The following is a 23996-nucleotide window of genomic DNA, read 5'->3' on the forward strand; positions in this document are numbered from 1 at the left end:
ATGACATTCACAAGACAAGAGGTCAATCTGGATTGGGATTCTGGCTTGTGAAGGAAGGCACATCTCAGATTTTGCCTAGTTCTCAGGCTGTCAAAAAAAAAAGCCAAGTCATGTTTATGCCCAAAGCAATTTGTTTGTGGCTATTATCTCTGAGTTTTTATGTTATTTTTTTTAAATAGACTCTATGTTCTTGAAGACCAGCTATCATGAGTGCATGATATGGGAGAGGATGGTGATGTCAAAGAAGATCAGGCACAACTGGGGGAAAACCCATCAGCCAAAGGTTTATATATTTATCTCTAGAGCAGGATTTTTAAATCTCAGCATCTTTTAGAGATTTCAACTCCATGCTGGCTGAAAAAGTCTGGGAGTTGGTCCTCACCTTCCTAAAGTTGCTGAGTTTGAGAAAGACTAGACTAGATGGTCTCCAAGATCCCTCCCAGGTCTTGCAATCTGTGATTTCCCCAAGGAAGATGTTTCCAAATGATTCTTGAGAAAAATATAAGGGAGAGGGGAAAAAAATATAAGAGAGAAAATATAAGAGAAAAATATAAGGGAGAGGGGAAAAAAACCTTGTTATCTTTTCAACAAATCCATGACAAAACCTCCCGTTTTAAAACTGAATTAGTTGTGGGATAGGGGAGGCTATTTAGATAAAATTAGGCTGAAAGAATCCCTCACAAAAGACAAAAAGATGCAAGCCACATTTATACGTTATCGGGGGCTTTATGTGGATTGTGCAGTCCTCTCCTCCAACTGCAATCATTGAATAAACTATGCCTAAGTGAATGGGGTTTCAATCAATCAATCAATCAGAATAGAGCAGGAAGGGACCTTGGAGATCTTCTAGTCCAACCCCCTGCTCAAGCAGGAGACCCTATACCCGTGATAGCGAACCTATGGCATGTGTGCCACTGGTGGCACGTGGAGCCATATCTGTGGGCACACGAGCGTTACCCTAGCTCAGCTCCAGTGTGCATGCGCATGCCAGCCAGCTGATTTTCGGGCCTTACGGGCCCACCGGAAATCGGGAAACAGGCTGTTTCTGGCTTCTGGGGTGTTGGGGAAGGCTGTTTTTGCCCTCCCCAGGCTCCTAGAAAGCCTCTGGAACCTGGGGAAGGCAAAAAAACAGGCCTACTGGGCCCACCGGGCCATTGCGGGCCAAAAGCAGTGGGAGCGCAGGGGGGTCGCGCATGCATGCACGGAGGGCGGGGCATTGAATTATGGGTGTGGGCATGCGTGCGCTCCACCCCCCGCACTCCCCCCCCCACTTTTGGCACACGATGGCAAAAAGGTTAGCCATCACTGCCCTCTACCATTTCAGATAGGTGGCTGTCGTGTCTCCAGTGATGAAGCACCTACAACTTCCACTGATTAATTGTCCTAATTAGGAAGTTTCTCCTTAACTCCAGGTTGCTTCTCTCCTTGATCAGTTTCCATCCATTGTTTCTTGTCTTGCCTTCTGGTGCTTTGGAAAATAAGTTGAGCCCCTCTTCTTTGTGGCAACCTCTCAGATACTGGAATACTGCTATCGTATCCCTCCCCCCGGTCCTTTTTTCTCTAGACTGGTCATGCCCAAATCCTGCAACCGTTTTCACATGTTTTAGTCTCCAGGCCTTCAATCATCTTAGTTGCTCTTCTCTGCACTTTCCCCAAAGTTTTCAACATCTTTTTTTTCGTAATGAGGTGACAAAAATGAAAAAGGGAAAAATCCAACCTAAAATTAAAGAGAAATTTCCTGACAATTGAAACAATCATCCAGTGGAACAGTTTGTCTTCAGAAGTTGTGGATGCTCCAACACTGGAGGATTTTAAGAAGAGTTTGGACACCCATTTGCCTGAAATAGGGTCTCCGGTTGAGCAGGGGGTTGGACTAGAAGACCTCCAAGGTCCCTCCCAACTGTTATTCTGTTATTCTGCCTCCAGTGGCTGGGGAGACATTTCCATTTCCTAAAAGAAAACCTTACACGTTTATTCAAAAAGGAATTGTAAATGATAAGTGCTTTCAACCAATGCCAAAAATATTAATACTAAAACTGTTTTCTATTTCAGCTGTTTTCTATAAGCTCTTTATCCATCCTATTTCCTTTAATGTCCAATTTTACTGCATCTTCCCTTTATCTGTTTTTAGTTTCTGTTTCCTATTTTTCTTCTCTCAAGATCTTTTTTTTTTAAAATGATTTATATGCTGCCCTTCTCCAGAGACTCAGGGAGGCTTACAATGCGTTAAACAAAATCTTGAATTTTTCCTCCATTTTTCAAAATATTTTTAAAATATTCTTTCATTTTTTTTCCTACTCTGGGCTGCATCTGATCAGAGTTTCCTGAAAAAGAGATTTCCCCCTTCAACTCCTCCAGTTCTGAGTGAAGACAAAAGCCCCACCCCTCTCTCTCCCTAGTGGCTGCTTCTGTTCTTGGCCTGTCCCTGTCATCATGGCAACCCAGCAGCAGCCAATCAAATAGGAGGGAAGAGACAATGGTTGCCTGGTAGCTCAGCCACCAATCAGCCTTGGGGAGAAGAAGTTCAATAAACAAAGACAAAGTGGGGAGGGGCAGAGCATTTCAAATAAGGATAAAATTAAAAAGCTTTCAGTGTGAAGTGAAAGAGGCAAAAACTCCCAGAAATGCAGAGGGAGGGGAGGCTGAAGTCCTGGAAGTCCCCCACCTAGAAATGACTGCCCTGAAGAGATTCTCCTCCACTGGAGGCTCTTGGGCAAGTGGGAGCAGCAGCTGCCCAGGAGAGCCCAGCCGGAGGGTCTTCAGGGGCCATGAGTGTCAGGGTTATGATCGATCCCATTCTGGCTCTGGGAAGATCACCCTGATTAATTAGAGGGTGGACCGTGGCTTTTCCAAGTTGCAATATTCTGAAATAAAACCCGAAGAAAATATTCTCTAATAAAACTCATTTATTTGTTATAAAGAAAATAAAACATCTCACTAACTAAGAAAAGTAATTGTTACATTTTGAAATATAGTTCGTGCCAGCTGCTTTTCTCAGCAGTCGACACCTTCCTGGCAAGAGAACAAAGGAAAGAGTGTGAAGGAATGTGGGTGGATGCGGATACACGTAGCTTACTGATAAGAAGTTGGCAAGCTACGGAAAGTCTGACAGTCCAGAAATGAGAGCTCAGCTGGTAAATAAAAAAAACGCAGTGACAATGAGGATGCCCCTTCCTCAGAGCCCCAGAGGGTCCCTCCAGGGAGACCCCCCTCACTTTCTCCTCCTGAGCAATGCCAGGTCCCCTTTGGAGAGAAAGGCCCTGCATGGCTTCTCTCAAACAGGAGCCTTTCCTGGAAACACAGAAAGACAAACCAAAGCTTCACAAACTCCCATTGGCTTCCTCCCCTTAAAATGCAACTCCAAAGCCCATAAGTCACATTAGTCTCTTCCCAGAATGTGGGGGTGAAGGGTTCACACAGATCCTCAGCTCCTTCCTGATGCTTTTCTATGAGCAACAGGAAGAGTCTGGTCTTTGCTCTCGCCCCTCAGTGCCCAATGTGTGGAAGAGACTGGCAGTGGAACATGGGTCCCCCTCCCCTCCCTTTCTTCCTTACATGGGGTGAAAGGCATCCTTTATTTCTCTCTCTCTCATTTTCTGTGCATTGGGGTCATACTTATTTTTAACTATGCAAAGTCCTGATGACTAATTTTTAACTTTTCTATTACACTATTGCATCAGACATTTTGTGTTGGTGTCCTTCAGCATTAACTTTCAAAATAATTACACTTTGGTTTTAACTCAGTAGGAAACTATCTCAGTTCAGTGGCATTAAATAGTCCCCGGGGTTTTCTCTTTAAACACAATGCCAACAAATATCCAATTTCTTTTTCTTCAGCCACAGGTGCCGTGTATTCCCTCTGGGGCCAATTTCAAGGATGGAGCTTTTAAACCTCTCAATTATTGGTGACTAATTCAATTCTATCTCTACCCTATAATTCTGAACCAGATGGGAATTATTTCCCTTTCGTTTCTCTCCAGAGAAATGCCCAACAAACTCTGAGTCCAAGAACTAGTTGAATTAGCTGGGGATCTCTCATGAGAAGGAAAATTATTATCAAAGTTTTATCTCTGCTATTTGGCCGAATCCTCCAGGGGAGACTTTGGGCAGAAACAGATGGAGTCAGCTGCAGTTCACTTCTCACATTGACCTGCAAGGCCCTAAATAGAAATGTTTCCTGGTGGAGAACTTGGCTTTAGGCAAAAAGTGTCACTGGATGATTTTATCTAACTAACGATCAGGGCTGTCTGTCTTCCTTCACATCAAAGTGTTTTATCCTGGGGAAAATATTTGCTTGCCAGAGTCCCCCTCTCCCCATCAAAAGAGCCCTTTTTTCCATCTCCTTCCCCCAAATATGAGCTCTGTCTTCAGGGGTACAAACCTCTCCTTATGCCCCCACAAAGCTCTATTTCTGGTAAAGAAGTGTTGGGGAGTCTTCCAGATGTGGTGACACTTTTCCCTCTGGCTGGAAGCCTCTCCTCCTTTGCTCTTGCCCCAACAGGACCCTGCAGTGCGTGGGCCTGATCCCCATTGCCTCCTGGAAGTGGCCACCATTTTCAATACCCTGACAAGTCCTTGTAGAAATGGCGGCTGCTTTTGAAGCCTTCCACTCTGATCATCAGGCTGTTGGGAGACTGCAGACCTCTCCTGAATCTTGCTAGGCTTGGGAAACCAGGCACTGCCTGGTAAGGTGGCAGCTTCAGATGAGCTTCCTGAAACTTTTCCCTTCCTCCTTTGACCCCCTCCCTCCCCCAAAACCCACATTTCTTCAATAAAGAACACAAAAGAAACCTAGGACAGACAAACTTGTTCATCTTTCACCTCCACCCACCCAATTAGATGCTAAAACTAAACTCCCCACCTCTATCCTCAAATCTCTGTCCCGTGAAAATATAGAATGCCTGAAACAGAATAAGAGAGTTGGAAGGAACTTCTGAGGTCTTCTAGTCTAACCCCCTGCTCAGGCAACCCTGTCATTTACCATCTCAGACAAATGGTTGTCCAATCTCTTTGTAAAACTCCCCAGCGTTGGAGCACCCATAACTTCTGGAGGCAAATCCTTCCCCTGATTAATTGTTCTCACTGCCAGGAAATTTCTCCTTAGTTTTAGGTTGGTTCAAAGTTACCTTGAGAGTCAAAGAGAAAAGGAAAGAAGCAACCAAAGAAAAATTTTGTTCTGTGTTGACAATGCTGACTTTGAGTTCAGTGTTGCTCAACTTCCCCACCGCATGTGAGGAGGCCTCTCCCTCAGAAGAGAGGTTTCTGACCACACCTAAGGCTGCCCTCACTGGGTGGGTTGGGGGCTCTGCCTGCCTTCCTCTTTTCCTGCATGCCCTCCCTTCCCTTGACAGGAAGAAGGGACATCCACCTCTTGCAGCCCTCCTGGCCTTCTAGGACTTTTGCTTTATCAACCTCCCTGCAGCCTTCATGAGTATTTGAAATTCATGGTCAAAATTGGAGCTTTCCTGCTGCTTCTACACAGACCAACCTGCCCGAGCTTAGCAAGTTGGAGTCCACTTGGATGGTCTTGCAAGACTGAAGCCAGACTCAGGAAGGTCAGAGCCTCAGCCAGTTGTGTATGAAAGTTATCAGAAAGACCATAGGTGAAAGGGTTTTTCAGAAGAGGTTTGTCATTGCCTCTTTCCTAGGGAATCGGAGATTGGCTGGCCCAGGTTCATCCAGCTGTCTTTGTGCCCAAGGGCACAAAGAATTCATGGTCTCCTTGTTACTATCCTGAAGTCTTGACCCATAGACAGGCTCTGGTGATAGCTATACAACCCACTTAACCTGGTCATTTCACCAATGGCTGCATTCACACTTGCAACTTTTAACCGTGGTTTATTTTCTGAGGTTGAATCTGTTGGCCAATGGCTTAGTGAATTATGTGTATTAATTCAGCAGGGACTAGCTGACCAATCATTTATAACAGAAATAATCTGGAGACACTTTTCTTCCTGGGATAAGGGCCAAATTCACACAACATACTTCACCAGGCTGAGGAAATGTTATTGCAGCCACCCTGGGACAAAAGACAGCTTTAGCTGCAACCTCCTGAAAGGCTATAATAAATCATGGATGACCACAGCCATCCTCTCCTCCACTTCCCTGGGTTCTCGCCAGAGGAAAATCCACAAATTAGGTGGTCACATTTCCAACTGAGGAGATGTTTCCTCCCCTCTAAACTAGACTTCAGTGAGACATAGCAGTAACCTAATGAACAGGAGAAGCCATGTTGCACATCAGCCTGGCACTCCAATTCACAGACAACAAATGGAACTTGGAGCCAATAGCAGACATTGAGAGTGGAAGCTGAGGAGTCTACAGTAGGACAACGTTCAAATAATGTACCTGGGATATTGGTCATCCTTTGCTCCTCATTGTAAGGATGGACCTTCCTATTCCATTTGTTTCTCACTCAACCCCCTTCCCACTTTTCTCCCTTCTAGGCCCAGCTGTAATATTAACATTCCCCCTCCAGATAAGAAACATGATCCATCAACAATTGACCAAGATTAACCAGAACACAAGAAATCCAAACTGGCCCTTTGAAGCACTTGGAGGTCTTCTGGGGTGGAGTTTCAAATAAAGCCTCAGAGATGAAAATATCACAGGAGTTGCACCAAGTGCATCTACAAAACCAGAGGAACTTTCACCAGGTCCTCCTAAACCAACGACTGGGTGGTTGTAGCAAGAAATCAGGCTACACCATCCATCACGCTCTGGGCACTGCCACCATCTCAGCTGCAGACCTCACAGCACACTGTGGTTGTTAAGAAACCATGAAACTTAAAAAATGTAAAGGCTCTCAGTGTGGAAGAGACAACACAGAAAGTGAAAAGGAAACTAAAATAAAAACTTCTATCCATTGTTCTATAACCATCTCTCTATTAGCCAATGATGCCATCAACAGGCCATCCCTTTCTTGTCTCTTAGTCTGCTCTCATGCAAACACTGATATTTCTAGAAAAAATGGAAAATTAAATTTCTCTTCAGTTACAAGGAATTCAAAAATAAAGCTGCAATTTGGGATTCATATATGGAAATCCCATTGAAAAGAAAATCCCAACCTCTTAACATTAAGTTGGGTTCAAGGATAATAATTGCTTCCATGGCGTTAGAGCACAGGCAGCACTAGAGTTAAGTGTCACCAATGTAGAGTGGTACCAAACTCCTCAGCAGTCTCTGGAGACAAAAGACCACACTGAAGGACAGCAGAAGTTACTTTTCTGGCTGTTGAGGTCTCTTGCTACAGCATCACTTTCTGGACATGTCCTAACAGGAAGGACTCTGGCCACTACACAACACTGCCCCAAGAGTTCTATCTGTGATTTTTCACTAATATGTTTTTCTCCACCTGCCCCTCATCAGATGGAAGAGGTTCAGGATCCCAAAAGGACAAGATCCTTCTCATTGTAATTATCTCCTCACAGGCCTTGAGATCTCTTCTCCTCCCTCTACAGTGACTGCCTTTGGTGTAAACATCACATTGAAGTGACATGGAAGGGATCTTGTATTAAAAAAGGATAAATGCCACAGGTTATGCTTTTTGTGGCCCAAGTTACAGGACAGGCAGGAGCTGTGATCTTCAATGTACTTTCTTCCAGGTGAATCTTGGTTTGTCTCTATTTGAATCCGGAAAGCCATTGGAGATTCCATCCTGTATGACTGCATCCAATTCTTCTAATTCTTCTTTAGAAACGGGAAGGAGATTGATTCAGGCCCATGAATTATGGACCTCCTGCTCCTGCTTCTGATGCTGCTGGTGCCCCAGTCAGTCTCTGAGAAACTTAGAAAGAAATGCCCGCTGAGTTTGGACCACCAGGATGGAGAAAAGCCACGGAGCTATTATAGGCCAGGAGATTTTCTCATTGGTATAGTCATCTCTGCATCAAAAATAGTACCTGCAACATTACCTTTCAACATGGCTCCTTCTAGTCAGATTCAGTTGTAAGTTATTCACTGTGATGGAATTTCATTCCCTCCATTTGCAAGTCTAACACCTTCTTTTTTTTCTTCTTATTTTAGTTACTCTTATAAAGCAGAACCTGATTAATTTCTTGAATTCTTTTTATTTCCTGGCCTCTCATTTTTGTCTTATTTTCTAGGAGAGGCTCAAATCCAAATTAAGGGGAAAAGAAAGAAATCCACATTATTTTCCTTTTCCTGTTCAATCCTCAGTTTATGACTTGAATATTAAGTTTTCTTGAAAGTAGTGATTTTTGTAGTTTCCTCTGGCCAGGTCATTTCTATATTTTTATAACTGTAGATTGATATTCAATCCCTTATTTTTTGGGAATAGAGGATGGCATGTTTTAGAACAGCTTTTCTGAATCACTTCTTAAAAATCCTCCTCAATGTATTCTGTTTTTGTTTTAACGACTGAAATATTCTGCAAATTGATTACTGGGCTGATGAAAATTAATTCTGCTACAAATAATAGTACATTTCTTAATTTTAGTCCTTTTGGAGAACTATCTCCATCCTGAACAATATTCACAATAATTCACAATATTAAAGAGTGATTGGTTACTATAATTTGTCTTTGATTTGGATCCATATTGACTTAAGTCTCAGTTAGTTTATGGAGGAAAAGAGGAATAAATATAGAAAAAGTGTTTTTGCTATTGTTGATCCTAATATTAACATGGTTTTACAGTAGTTTACGTGATGAAAAGGAAAGAATACTATGCATGATTTTCAATATCGAGGTGGTTAACAAAAATCTCCGGCTCCTGCACAATCACACCCTTGGCTACAACTTCTATGACAACTATGATAACACCCTCGGAACTTCAGATGCCTTGCTAGACATGCTCTCTACTGGAGAAGCCAATGTTCCCAACTACAGCTGTGGAAGAAAGGACAACCTTTTGGTGATTGTTGATGGAGCTAACAGGGACATCTCCATTCAGATGTCAACATTAGTCAGCCCCTACAAAGTTGCCCAGGTTTGTGTTTGTGTTTCTGTTGGATGCTTATCCTACGGTTGGGTAGATAATATATAGAAAACTATGTTCTGTAACTTTAACTGCTACAAAGATGACTAATTGGCTGTGTTAAGCAGACATAAAAAGAAGGCAGGAAGTTCATTCATTTCTGCTCCTGCTATGAGAAGGTTGAACTGCTGAAAGGAACTGTGTCTGTGTTACTGAAGAGAACTGGAATTGTAAGCAAACTATGTTTTTGTGTTGAACCGTGATTATTTGAAGAAGTGTTATCTTTGTTTTGAGAAGCCAAGTTTGTTTTGTTTTACTACAAGTAAAGACTGTTTATTTTTCTTTAAACATTCAGAGTCTGTGAGTATCTGTGTGTTTTGCTAAGCAACGTATCTATTCGCTGTCTGGTCCGTTGCACTACTTTGCAGAGGGCAGTTTTACCCTCAACAGTTTCTCTATCTGGTAAAGCAAGTGAGTTGTTGGTGTGTGTCTGAGTGAATGATAGATCCAACCATTCCATCTCTATGGAATTCAAACTCTGCTTTTCACCATGGCATTTTAAGTGTCATGACTCAGGATTGGGATAACAGTGGGGAAGGAGCAATGTGGAAAACTGAAATATTTACTCATCACACCCTCCTCATTGCTTTGAGGGCTTCTGTTGCATGATTGTGAAAGTGAGGAGAGGCTCTGTGTTCAATCAAAGGGTCTCCTATACAATAGGAAGGTATAACACCAATTGAAAACTCACATTTTCCCCATGATATTAGCCAATGTAATGATATTCTCAGACACGAATTAACCATTTTATAACAGAATTATAAATATGTAATTCTAAAAGATGGCAATTGTAGTTCCCATAAATAAAAAAAGAGAAGAAAATGGACTCTGCCATTCCAGGCTTATAGAAATTAGGGTCCAGGCATTTGCTCTGTGTGAAGATGTCTCTCCTTCGCAGCGTTTATTGCTTTTTTATACAGTTTTTTACAAGCAGAAAAGGCAAACCAACAACAGTGTTTTAATTGGTAGAAACTATTCACCCTGCTCTTAAGATGCCATCATCCTGGTGGAGAAGGCAAGGTGAGATAATGCAGATCAGAGCCAGAATGAGATTATAGAAGCAGGCAAGACTCATAGTGTCTGAGCCAAAGTGGTGTGCTGCTCTCGGCCTGACATCTACCTCTACACAGGCCCATTTATTTAACAGATGTGACTAAAATCTATGTTAGCTTCCCCTTGAATAGAGTTGAGAGTAGGTAGATGAAAAGTGCATTTCTTTTAGAAGAACCAGCAGTCTTAAGCAGATGTGGTCCACTATTGACAATTGTTTTATTTTATTTATTTATTTTATTTTATTTTATTTTTATACCGCCCTTCTCCTGCGGACTCAGGGCGGTGCACAGCCAAGATAAAACATAACATATAAAATTTAAAAACAGTTTAAAAAACAATTAAATAATTTCGGCCCAGTAATTAAAATAACCCAATTAAAACCAAATTCAATTAAAACTGAGAGGATGGGATCAAGCCAGCCCAGCTAGATGGAATAAGTGTGTTTTCAGGGCCCGACGAAAAGTCCGGAGGTCGGATATCGTGCATATCTCAGGGGATAGGTCATTCCAGAGGGTGGGTGCTGCCACAGAGAAGGCTCTCCCCCTGGGGGTCGCCAGCCGGCACTGTCTGGCTGATGGCACCCTGAGGAGGCCCTCTCTGTGCGAGCGAACCGGCCGGTGGGAGGCTATTGGTGGCAGAAGGCGGTCTCGCAAATACCCCGGCCCTAAGCCATGGAGCGCTTTAAAAACACCTTGAAGCGCACCCTGAAGACCACAGGAAGCCAGTGCAGCTCGTGCAGGAGAGGTGTCACGTGGGAGCGCCCCGTCGCTCCCATAATCCCCCGCGTGGCCGCATTCTGGACCAACTGGAGCTTCCGGGTGCACCCCAAGGGGAGCCCCATGTAGAGAGCATTGCAGTAGTCCAGGCGGGAAGTGACGAGTGCTTGAGTGACCGTGCGTAGGGAATCCCAATCCAGAAAGGGACGCAACTGGTTTTGTCTTGAAACATCACACCATCTAAAAAATATCAGTCAGAGGAAAGAATGCTTTGCTGCCTTTATAGCATTTGACAGAATAAACAAAGAAATATTATGGAAGAAAGTGATTGCTCTTAAAATGGAACTCAGAATGTTGACCCTGCTCAAAGACCTTTCTACAAGCTACTGACAACAATTAATCAGTGAAACTGTTTGCCTCATGAAGCTGTGTGTGCTCCATTACTGGAGATTGTCAAAAACAGCTAGACATTCCTTTTGTCTGGAATGGTATACAATCTCCTCTGTGAGCAGAGGGTTGGACTAGAAGACCTCAAAGATCCCTTCTATCCCAATTATTCCATATTCTATGTTCATTTGCTTGAGAGTATGTTTTAGGACAGAGTTCCCCAACTTTTCCAGTTTTGCACACCAGTGGGGGTGCGGGAGGAAGAGGGGATGGTTCCATGTGAGTGGCTGGCTTAAGTGGACTGTGAGGATGCGTGTGTGGACATCCATGCTTGCTGGCCGTTTCTGTGGTCTGGTTGCAAACCCCTCATGGCCCACTAGTGGATTGTGGCTCATAGGCTGTTTTACGACCAATGGAGCATTGAAAAGTAAGACTGATCCTTATCAGAAAGTAAGATCAGGGCACTGCCAATATGACATTACAGGTTGCATATGCTGTTAACATGACTTGGCTCCTTCTCTCATAAGAATTATCTGATTATGGATAAATCAGAGTCAAAAGTTATGGTCTTTGGACAGCATTGCCAAATAGGGCTAGTTGATGAGGACCAACAAAGCAAGTTCATACCTTTCCTTACCTGGGGTATTTTTCTCTGTGACTGGTGTCAGTTTTGGAAGACAATTATCTTTTTGCTTCTCAACTGCCACATATTTTAGCTGGGGAAGTTGGGAGGGGGTTGTTGTTGGAGTGGTAGGAAGTTAGTCATAACAACATTCCGTACTCAAGGACTTTTGCCTGCGTCTGATGGAGATTGCCTGAAGATTGTATCTGGTGGAGTGTGAAGAGTTGATTGTACAATGTGATGAACTTGTGGGTGTGGGGCAGGGCTGTGAACTCTTAGCTGGATGGGGGAAACCTGGAAGCTTTCAGATTCAGGTTTTCCCAGATGTGCCAACATGACATCTCTAATAAATTGGAACTTTGAGGAACCTCAGGACTTCTTCCTTTCGCAGACGTGGCTTACAATAATGCTCAGGACGCATTGGACAACTGGATCTTGGCTCCCTTAGCATCAAAGGAGCTCATTTAGACCAAAGGGACATGTGGATGCACTGTTAAAAGCATTTTTAAAAAATCACAGCTATGCAGCTTTCTTAGCCTGAAATATTACAGTACAAAAGGCCAATGTTACCGCTATGCACCTATACTGAACTGAACTCTGGGATTTAATTTATACAATTACTAAAACTGAGAAGTAAACCAGACTTACTTAAAAGTTTTTGAAAGAAAGAATTGTGAACTTGGGAAATGTGTAATCAATAGCTTATTTTTAGGAGTCATAATTTAATTGTCAAGTTTTTCTACCTTGGAAAAGAAAATAGAGGGTGCAGTTCACATAATCAATGTAGTGTATCTCTCACTACATTGTGCTCAGTGTATCTTTTAAATTGATTACTATTAAAAAAAGTGACATGCAAAAAAAAAAGGACTTCAGCTGCTTTCTTGAGAACTGAATTGGGAATTTATACAATACAATATACTGTATAAAATTAGAGCATCCTTTTTTTATATAAAATTAATGGCATGGAAACTGTCAAAGTCTCAAAACTGTGTTAGAAAAACCAAATTTCAATTAAAAAGCTCTTGAAGGGTACAATTGACAAATTATATTAGGAATTCTGGTCTCCCTGTCTTTTTACAATTGGAGACAAAACTAAAACAATCGCTGCACAAAGAATCCAAGATTTTCAAAACAGAGAAAAATATGGCCATCCTCAGCAAGATTGGCACATTTAAATGCATTAACTACTACAAAGGTACCTTCAAAATTGCCAAGTATTGAGATAAATCTTTCAAATCCCTTACAACGAATAAATCTGTTTTTGCGGAGTTCCAGAGGTAGAAGATGTAATACATCTATTACTTGGATGTCAATTATATTAAAAAGTGAGAGATCAATATCTTGGACTGCACTTTAGGGAAACGATCTATTGGGATCCTAATATTAAATCAATATATTTCCTGTGTGATCAGAATCCAACAATTATATATAATATGCCGCTTTTTTGGAGGAAATTAGTTCAATTGAGCTTCTCTTATGTGGTCTGTTTGTGGATTGTGGGGGATGATAAAAAAAAATATTATTTTTATTCTTAATGCTTATTCCATTTTACTTTTTAATTTTTTTTAAAAAAAATCTACTTTTTTCAGATCAGTAATAAAATTGTTTCGGATGATCTGAGTGATAAGAGTCAATTCCCTTTTTCCCATTCAATGCTCCCCAAAGAAACGGTCCTATACCCAGGAATTGTCCAACTGCTCCTTCATTTTGGATGGACCCTGATTGGTCTCTTTGCTTCGGACACAGAGAAGGGAGAGAATTTCATGAGGACTTTTACTCCTATGCTTGTCAGGAATAGAATTTGTGTTGTTATATCACAACAATTCTCAGCGACTGGAAATTCAGTAGCCCTCAGGGATGCCATCTTTAAGTGGAAACAAGTCAATGTCTTTGTTCACTTCATAGGATTTGATTCCATTTGGGACAGAATTCTTCCCTTCCATTTAACGCTTAGGCGTTTGCCAGGACCCATTGAAGGGAAAGTCTGGATCATGACAACGCTTGGAGTATATGTAATGAAAAAGGAGAGGCTTCTCAAGTATGTCCATAGTATTTGGACCTTTCCTCTTCAGTGGAAAAAAAGTTGGTACAAAGATGATGCCTATAAACATCCTTTCTTTGTGAAACCTGAATTTCAAGCTGAGTATTTTCACTGTTCTATTTCAAAGCACATATTTTCTATCAAAGGCCGGAGAAGATGCACCCAGAAAACACCACTAGAAAATGAAGAGAAAAAGATTAGGATGTGGATGCCAAATGACGGCAATACTTACAGTGTCATTAAGATTCTGGCCCATGCCTTAAAAGCTGCATCCAAACCCCAGAGGAGAAGGAAGGAGGGAGAAGAGAGGTTGGGGGCTCCAAGACTGCAACCGTGGAAGGTATGGGGTCCCATCAAGGAGCCATCAAACTAAATTCCTTCTCAGGGTCTTTGGGGCTCTCAGAGCTTGTTTGTTTAAGATCTTAAGCTTCTGTACAACATCTGATACTTATTGGAAGAGCGTTGCATCTTCCCTTCTACAACCATTTTGTATACTCAAAAAAATATTCCTAGATTCCTTCTGGTTTTCAGCTCCTGTAAACTGAAATGGCTCTTCTCCTTGTCTTTCCTCAAGGCTAAAAGAGGTTCCTCTGATCTCTTCCTTGCCTTCTTTGTCCTTGCCTAAAGCGGATGAATATTTTTGTGGAATGTCTTCTCTAAGTGTGTTTTCTACAAGAGGACATGAAATGATTCCTCTGGATCATTAATAGCATAATCGCCAAATTAATAATATGGTTATTATCATATTATTAAAATATTACTGCTACTTTATTATAATCAGTAACCATTATCTATATAGAATAATGTGAGAAAAATTACAAAGGAAATCTTAAAGAAAGATATAGATTGTGACTGCCATTCATTTGTGTTATACAAGATACAGTCGTCTATCAAGTACTAGATGCTAAAAATTAGTTAGTTTCCAAATGGATTCTACTTATGCACTTCTCTCTATCACAAAATCATATTTTTATTTTCTGGAAGCTGGAAAATTTTTTAAAGGAGTTCAAAATAACTTTGAGCGTTATAAGCATTATTATAATGCTTATACTTATATTATAAGTATAAGCATTATTATAATGTTTGCATCACAAAATCATGATTTACAGTATCTATTTCTTTTATCAATGAAAATACACTTGTTCATAATTCCCATTTTTATCAGTAAGATTAAAATGTATTTGAATATAATTTGTAAAACAGTTGTATCCATTTAATTATCATGCCATCCAGCAATCAATTAGCTAGATCCCCATTCATCACATCATGAAGCATTTTGTTAATTCTTTGCTGAAAACAAGTTGTACCACCAGCATTCACACAATCCATTAAGGAAGTGGTATATGTAGGAATTAGTTTGGAGGACCAGAGAAAGAGATGCAGGGAAGGATCAGATAAAATTGGGTGGGGGGGAGGATGAACCAGCAGCTGTGTTACAGGGAGAGAAAGAAATTCAGAGAAGGTCCTCCCAAATGTTTAGACTGTAAAAAGAGATAGTGAAAGATTTGTATTTTCATACTTGCAAGTTTCTGTTAATAATAATTTAAAAAGCCAACTACGATCTCATAGACACCGACCTAATTCTGTTCTCTGACTAACACTGCCAAAGACCATTATAATATTTTCTTTCTCGAAGTTAATAGAGTTATTAAACTATATGTACCACTAATCACTACCAAAACCAGGAAAAACAAATTACCCATATCAATATGAAAACTCCAATCCCAAAAAAATCACTCTGGTGAAAAAACAAAACTGGTAATGTAGCTAACTTTGAAAGCCGCTACAAAAAATATGTCACCAAATAAAGACTGAATGCACCAACTACCATATCAAACAAGAAGAAAACCTGCACACAAAATCCAACTGCACCTTCTATAATTTTGTAAACAACAAACTTAAAGACTCAAGATCCATTTTACCCCTAAAAGGACCTAACAGTAATGATTGCAATGATGAAGCAATTAAAGCAAACCTCTTTAACACATTCTTCGGCTCAGTCTTTGTAAACAACAATGGCTCATGCCCAACATTCCCTAATCATGCCACAAATAACTACAATGATCTAACACAAATAGATTTCACAGAAGATAACATTGAAAAGGCACTACATAGACTAAAACCATCTCTATCTATCGGACCTGATAGACTATGCGCATACTTCTTAAAAAAGCTTTCCACTGATATAGCAAAACCCCTAAGCATAATCTTTGAAAAATCTTTCAAGACCAGCTCCCTACCCAACCCATGGTCACGAGCCATGGTCATCTCTATCTTCAAAAAGGGAGACCCCAGTCTAGTAGAAAATTACAGACCAATCTCTTTATGCTGCGTCACCTGCAAAGTCATGGAATCAATCATCAACCAATCCATTACCCTCCACCTAGAAACAAACAACCTACTCTCTAATAAACAATCTGGTTTCAGAAAAAAAAATCCTGTAATCTACAACTTCTACACTGCAAAAACATGGACTACAAATCTTGATCAAGGCAAAGCAATAGATACAATTTACATAGACTTCTATAAAGCCTTTGATTCAATGGTACATGACAAACTACTTCTAAAATTAAAATCCTATGGCATCTCCAGACCCCTCCATAATTGGATAACCACGTTCCTGTCAAACAGACAACAATTGATCAAAATAGGGAGTGCCCTATCAAATCCTGCACCTGTTAATAGCTGTGTCTCCCAAGGCAGCATTCTAGGACCAACACCCTTCATACTATACATAAATATTTTTTAGATGGTGTGATGTTTCAAGATGTTTCTAGGACCAACACTCTTTAACCTATACATAAATGATCTTTGTGATCATATTATAAGTAACTGCGTTCTCTTCTCTGATGATGTAAAACTATTTAACATCACCAACAATGTTGTTACCCTTCAAAAAGACCTTGACTTTGTGTTGGAATGGTCAAAAAATTAGCAACTCCAAATCTCAACCAACAAATGTTCTGTCTTACACATTGGCAAAAAGAATCAGAACACAAAATACAAGCTGAGAGGACACGACCTTGTAGATGACCCTCACTCTATCAAAGACCTTGGAGTACTCATATCAAATGATCTAACTGCCAAAGCCCACTGTAACAACATTGCCAAAAAGGAATTAAGGGTTGTAAACCTAATCTTGCGTAGCTTCTTCTCTGGTAATTTTACACTACTAATCAGAGCACACAAAACATTTGCTAGATCAATTCTTGAATACAGCTCATCTGCCTGGAACCCGCACTGCATATCAGACATTAATACAATTGAACGTGTCCAGAAATATTTCAAAAGAAGAGTCCTCCAGTTGTTTGCTCGCAACAAAATACCTTATGCCACCAGACTTGAAATTTTGGGCTTAGGAAAATTTAGAACGATGCCATCTTTGGTATGACCTAAGCATAGCTCATAAAATCACCTGCTACAATGTCCTACCTGTCAATGACTACTTCAGCTTCAACCACAACAATACACGAGCACACAATAGATACAAACTTAGTGAACCGCTCCAAACTCAATTGCAGAAAATATGACTTCAGCAACAGAGTGGTCAATGCCTGGAATGCACTACCTGACTCTGTGGATTCATCCCCAAACCCCCATAACTTTAACCTTAGACTGTCTACTGTTGACCTCACCCCATTCCTAAGAGGTCTGTAAGGGGCGTGCATAAGAGCACCAGCGTGCCTACCGTCCCTGTCCTTATGTTCCCTTTAATTGTATTCATTTTATGTATTCAATTCATGCTTATACTTATGTATTATCTAATACGTACTCAATAAATAAATAAATAAATAAATAAATAAATAAATAAATAAATAAAAATATTGTCTTGCAGTAAAATAGAAATAGTTCATCTGGTCATTTTCCTGTCTTAGCCTTGCAACTTTCCTCTTAACAAATCCTTACTTTCTGATAATCACCCTCTTGTTTTCAAAGAGTTTATGAATGCTCTTGTTATTTGGGGGTTTTTGTTTATTAATTTATGACCTTTCCTAAAATGTTTCTTGTAATTGACAATTTTTGCCAATTATATCTTCTCACTATACTTTTTGTCAATATACTGTATGATTGAGAAATATTACTGAACCTTTGTTCTTGAGTTTTGAAGAGAGTGGCCACATGCCAACTCACAATATTTGCAAGTTAAACAACCATAGAAGAAAGATTCAAATGTAAAAAGTGATAACAAAACAAGATTTCTGCTTTTAAAGTTCCTGGACGTTTCCATTCTAGTTCCATCTATTTCTAAAGAAGAAGGAATTGTTCAATCTTTCCCTGATGAAAGTGTACGTGGATCAAAATGGAGAGGTAGCAGCAGATCTGAAGATCTTGAGTAGGGTGTTTCTCCCCAAGAAGAATCCCATCGAAAAGGAATTGGGGAATTTTGAGAGGCAGCAACTGATAATCAACCAAGATGCTTTATCACAGCTAAAATTGCTCAACAAGGTGGGGAAAATAGTGATGTGTTTTTTTCATTTTCCCAAAGAATTAGGACCCTTTTCAAGTGGGCTAAACCTAGTCTATATGGGGGGAAACCTTCACTGAGAATTGAATGTGTGGAGTAAAACTTTTATAATTTTCTTTAAAAACAGGGGAGCTTCTCTTCTATTGACCAAGGTATCCTTTTGATACTATAATGCTGAATACTGTTGTAAACTGATCCAGCTATATCCAAAATGAGATTTGGGATGATTATTATTTAGGACACAAATCATTGCCATTTCATGTCTCTTCTTTATCACCATCAAACCGGTCACAGAGGGCCTCATATACTGAGGATTTTGGTGTTAATATCTTCAGGTACACTAAATTCTTGTCTTCAAATATCAAAGATGAAGGCAATTCTGTTGACCAGGACCTGACTTCAGGTTTGGTCTCAATCTGATAAAATGGAATCAAGACTGGATGGAAGTCCTCTTGGTCCCAATGGGAAATAAGCTTCATCTTGACCTGCTTGGAGTCAGGGGTCTCCCAAAATTGCAGGCTCATAGTCTGGGAGATATTTAATCAGATGAGACCTGATCATAGCTATACTCTTTAATCCTGCTGGGATAGTAGAATTTTTAGGGAGGAGATCCAAGGAATTCAGTTCACACGAAATAATAGTGACTGGTCTGATGTGAGCTTATGTATTCATTCATTGATTAAAATTATTTGCTGCCCATCTCACCACAATAATTATCTGAAAACTGAAGTACTGAAACACAACTTTGGTGCAAAAAAAAAAAAAAAATCCCGATATCAGAAGTAATAAGGGACAATTTCAAGGGAAATATTACTTAGGTTTCAGCATTGGCTTTTAAGAGTGAACGTCATCTGAAAATGCCTTGAATGCAATTGTTTATCTTGATTGTTAGCTCCCTTCAGGCACCCTAGGAGGCTCCAAATCACACTAAATGTCAGAATTGTTCAGCCCTAGTTTCCCATAAACCCTGGAGGGAGGGCGGAACAGAGAGTGGGAATGCATGATGGGAGGAATGTAAAACTGTTAGTCAGAGAAAGCCCCTTCAAGGCTCCAGATCAAAATAATAATGAAGATGGGTGTGTATTTCCCTGCTCGTTTGTGTTACCTAATTGTATTCTTTTCACAGAAGGGACCTTGTGTTGGATACCTTGTGTTGGACATCCCATTCCCACACACAGCTCTCACTCATGACCCACGAGATGCATGCAAAGATCCCTGACTCACCCTTTTTGATGGACACGTTCTCATGACCTCACCTCAATCTCACCTCACTATTATTTTAGAAACTAGTTAGTTTTAGTTTTAGTTTACCAGCATGGCAGCCATATAAACGGAACAAATAAATATACAAATAAGGAACATCATGTTTAAGGTTGACAGCCTTTACTTGTAAGGAATTTTTTTCTTCGTATCTTAACTAGGAGATAGTTTTGGACTATTTTTAAAAGGAGCTTTGCACTCCAGAAGAAACCATTCCACATCTTACTGATCAGAGGTTTCTTTCTTAATCACAGTTTTAGTCTATTTTAAATAAATTAAAAATAAATAGCATTTTAAATAAGTAAATTTACGCATAAAAGATACATCAATCAATCATTCAATTAGTCAGTTAATCTTTATAAAGATGATAAATGGAATAGAAATTTAATACATCTTTACAATAAAGTTTAGCCTAAAATTTAAAATAAGTGCATTTCGTAATTTAAAATCATGCATGTATCAAGAATGGAGGAATGCTTAATGCTTCAATATTTTCTCAAATTCATTCCTCCAGACTTCATTAAGTAGAAAGGTCCATTTTTGCAATCTAAAATGCCCCAAGAAAAAGGAGAAATTAAATGAGGTACGTGCCTGCAATTGTATTCCTGTAACCATTTGGAAGTACTGTGTATCCCCAAAAATAAGACCCTATCTTATATTTTTTTGAGCCCTGAAATAAGTGCTTGGCCTTATTGCCATGCATTCAAAAGCCCAATTGGGCTTGTTATCAGGAAATGTCTTATTTTGGGGAAAACAGGGTAGTCAGGGATTTCATATTTTTCATATGTGAAGCCCAGAGACTACTTGGCTAATGTTCCTGTCTACCTCCATGTTACATAGATGGTGAGTGTAACATCTTTCCTTTGGCATTTTTTCTTTCTCTTCTCAGTCTCTTCCTCAGTCCAAATGTGTGGAAAAATGTCAGCCTGGATTTGTGAAGAAGGCTCGAGAAGGAGAGCCATTTTGCTGCTATGACTGCGTTCCTTGTCCAGAGGGGACCATCTCCACTCAGGAAGGTGGGTGACACCAAAGGGAAACCTTCTGAATTCATCCAGAGCACTTTGATCAATATGCATCTTAAAGAGACACATAAGTTTGATGGTTTTGTTTTTAATTTTCATGGTGTCCAATTCTTACCTAATGGCAGGGAAAAGAGCCTTGATGGTACAGTGGTCTAAGCACCCTGTTATTAACACAGCTGCCTGCAATTACTGCTGGTTCGAATCTCTCCAAGGCTCAAGGTTGACTCAGCCTTCCATCCTTTCTAAGGTAGGTGAAATGAGGACCCAGTTTGTGGGGGCAATAAGCTGACTTTGTATAAAATATACAAAAGTATGAAGGCTATTGCTTAACGCATTGTAAGCCGCCCTGAGTCTCCAGAGAAGGTCGGCATATAAATCAAATTAAAAAAAAGAAAGAAAAGAAAACTATCTTTAAGGATGGGTTAGGAAGAAGGATGTTATGGATTGGGTAGGAAACCTTTCTTTTATTTGCCAGTTTGGATGTGTCTTTCCATATTTATCTTTCTTAGAAATATATGAATTATTTGTAACTTGAGGTATGTTTTTGGATCAATGTGCTTTGTTCATCCAAATCAACCTTACATTAGAGGCTGAAAGATACATCAGTCATACATTTAATCAATTACTCTTTATTAAGATCATAAATCCTTATCAGCTGAAATATCTAATTGGGAGGAAGAATGGAGGGAGAGAAGTTGGATTCAAGGAACAAATGAAAACCATCATAAAACCATCAAGTGGATATTTCCTTCCCACCTTTTCTTATCTTTCCAATTTAAATATTGAGATAAAAACGATTACAACACCAACAAAAACTGAATATAGTTGTGGTTTTGAAAGGAAAAAAATACTAATGTACAGTACTGGGTTTAAAAGGAACCAAAAGGAGAGGGAGAAGGAGAACTAAAAAAAGACCAATCTACAAATAGATACCACTGTTGAATTCATTCTCTCTTTAAAATTGTTGCCAAATGTAGAAAGGATAGAAATATATTGCTTTATCTTCTGCCAAGACTTGGCAGATAACAAACTCAGTTCCTCTTCTGGAATTCCTTCATGAATTAATCTTCCTTAAGATCGCTTTCTTTTCAAATTTATTTATTTATTTATTTATTTATTTATTTATTTATTTATTTATTTATTTATTTATTTATTTATTATTGAATTTCTATACCGCCCTTCTCCCTGAGGACTCAGGGCGGTGTACAGCCAAAATTAAAAAACATACAGGACAAATATTAAAAAACAATTAAAAGATATATAAATTTGGCCCAATTAAAACTCACTACCAATTAAAACATTTAAAAACATTTAAAAATTTCTTCTTAAGCCAGCCCGGCTTGCTTGAAAAAATGGGTTTTATAAAAAAATTTATATGGTTGTCTATTTCACACATAGGGACTTTTGGTGGCACACAATTAAATCACAAATTAAAAACTTAAATAATGAGAACTAAATGCTAAGAAAGCAAGAGAGGAGTACATCAAGATGCTACCTACCATGCAACCAGCACACAGGGCTCTGTTGTTACGGGATCTCGAGGACTCTTGGAAAATATCCCATTTTAAGGGATTTCTAGAAGGCTTTACAGCTTGGAGATACTTTCAATTTTGAGATACTTGATGATTTTTAACTAGAAGGGTCTGTACAATTTCCCCTGAAGTAGGCAGTATTGCAACCCTTCTCAAGAGGAATTCCATGGATCCAACCAAGTTAGACAACTTTTATCCTGTGTCCAAACATTTTATAGCAGTTTACTGAGATCATGGTTGGTGTGTCAATCACCAGTAATGGAGTTTAAACATTCTTGGCAGAAACATACATCCATCATCTGACAAAAAATTAATAAACAAACAAACAAACAAACAATCTGGTTAGAGCAGTTTATTGAGAATATAGTTGGTGGGTCAATCATCAATAACTTAGTTTAAACATTCTTGGGGTAAACATATGTCCATCATCTCACAAAAGATTAAAAATTAAATAATATGATAAACAACTAAAACAAAGAACTCATGATAAACTCAGTGAGAGATAAGATTCTGGTGGATTAGCTCAAAGAAGGCAGTTTGTGGCACCAGATATTTCTTCTTACAATTTTATTTTGTTGTTGTTCTTGTTTTTTTTGTTTTGTTTTTAATGGTTTTACTGTATATATTGGGGAATTTTTTGCTGGAATGTATGTACATACAGTACAATTTAATGAGGCTTTCCTGTCTTTCAGTAGCAAATCTCATGTAAAGGTTTTCTTGAAATTTCAAAGACTATGAAAGAAATGTTACTTTGTTTTCTCAGATACTGAAAAATGCACCAAATGTGCAGATGAACAACATCCAACTAAGAACAGAGTCCGGTGTATCCCAAAAAGAATAACCTTCCTGTCCTATGAAGAACATCTGGGCATAATCCTTGTGTTCTTTGCTCTACTCTTGTTCCTAACCACAAGCCTTGTTTTAATCATATTCCTGAAATACTTAGAAACTCCCATTGTCAAAGCCAACAACCGGGACCTCTCCTTCATCCTCCTGATCTCTCTCCTGCTTTGTTTTTCATCCTCCTTTCTCTTCATCGGTCAGCCAAGGAAAGCCACCTGCCTTCTCCGACAAACAATGTTCAGCATTGTCTTCTCAATAGCCGTGTCTTCTGTGTTGGCTAAAACTATCATGGTGGTGCTGGCCTTCCTAGCCTCAAAACCAGGAAACAGGGTGAGAAGATGGTTGGGGAAGAGCTTGGCCAATTCTGTCATCCTTTCTTGTTCTAGTGTTCAAATTTTCATCTGTGTCACATGGCTGGGAGTTTCTCCCCCATTCCCTGATTCCGACATGCACTCCCAGCCTGGAGAGATCATCCTTCAATGTAATGAAGGTTCTGTTACCATGTTTTATGTTGTCCTCGGCTACATGGGTTTCCTAGCTGCCGTTTGCTTCATGATGGCTTTCTTGGCCAGGAACCTGCCTGGGACCTTCAATGAAGCCAAGCTAATCACCTTCAGCATGCTGGTCTTCTGCAGTGTCTGGGTCTCCTTCCTGCCCACCTACCTGAGCACTAAAGGAAAGTTCATGGTGGCTGTGCAGGTCTTCTCCATCTTGGCCTCCAGTGCTGGACTGCTAGGCTGCATCTTTTCCCCCAAGTGCTACATTATTATCCTGAGACCAGATCTAAACATTAAGGAACATCTAATGATAAAAGTAGGGAACTGATAATGAAATTGTTTCTTAGACTCATGAGAGTTAATTATTGATTGTAATTTGTTGTTGGTTTATATATTTCATTTGTCTCTGTTTGACACACAACATAGAACAATAGAGTTGGAAAGAACCTTAGAGGTCTTCTAGTCCAGCCCCCTGCTTGAGCAGGAGACCCTATAACATTTGAGACAAATGATTGTCTAGTAACTTTTTTAGAGCCTCTAGTGCTGGAGCACCCACAACTTC

This window comes from Pantherophis guttatus, chromosome 2 (assembly GCF_059756535.1).
Source record: "Pantherophis guttatus breed Tessera chromosome 2, ASM5975653v1, whole genome shotgun sequence".
Taxonomy (NCBI): domain Eukaryota; kingdom Metazoa; phylum Chordata; class Lepidosauria; order Squamata; family Colubridae; genus Pantherophis; species Pantherophis guttatus.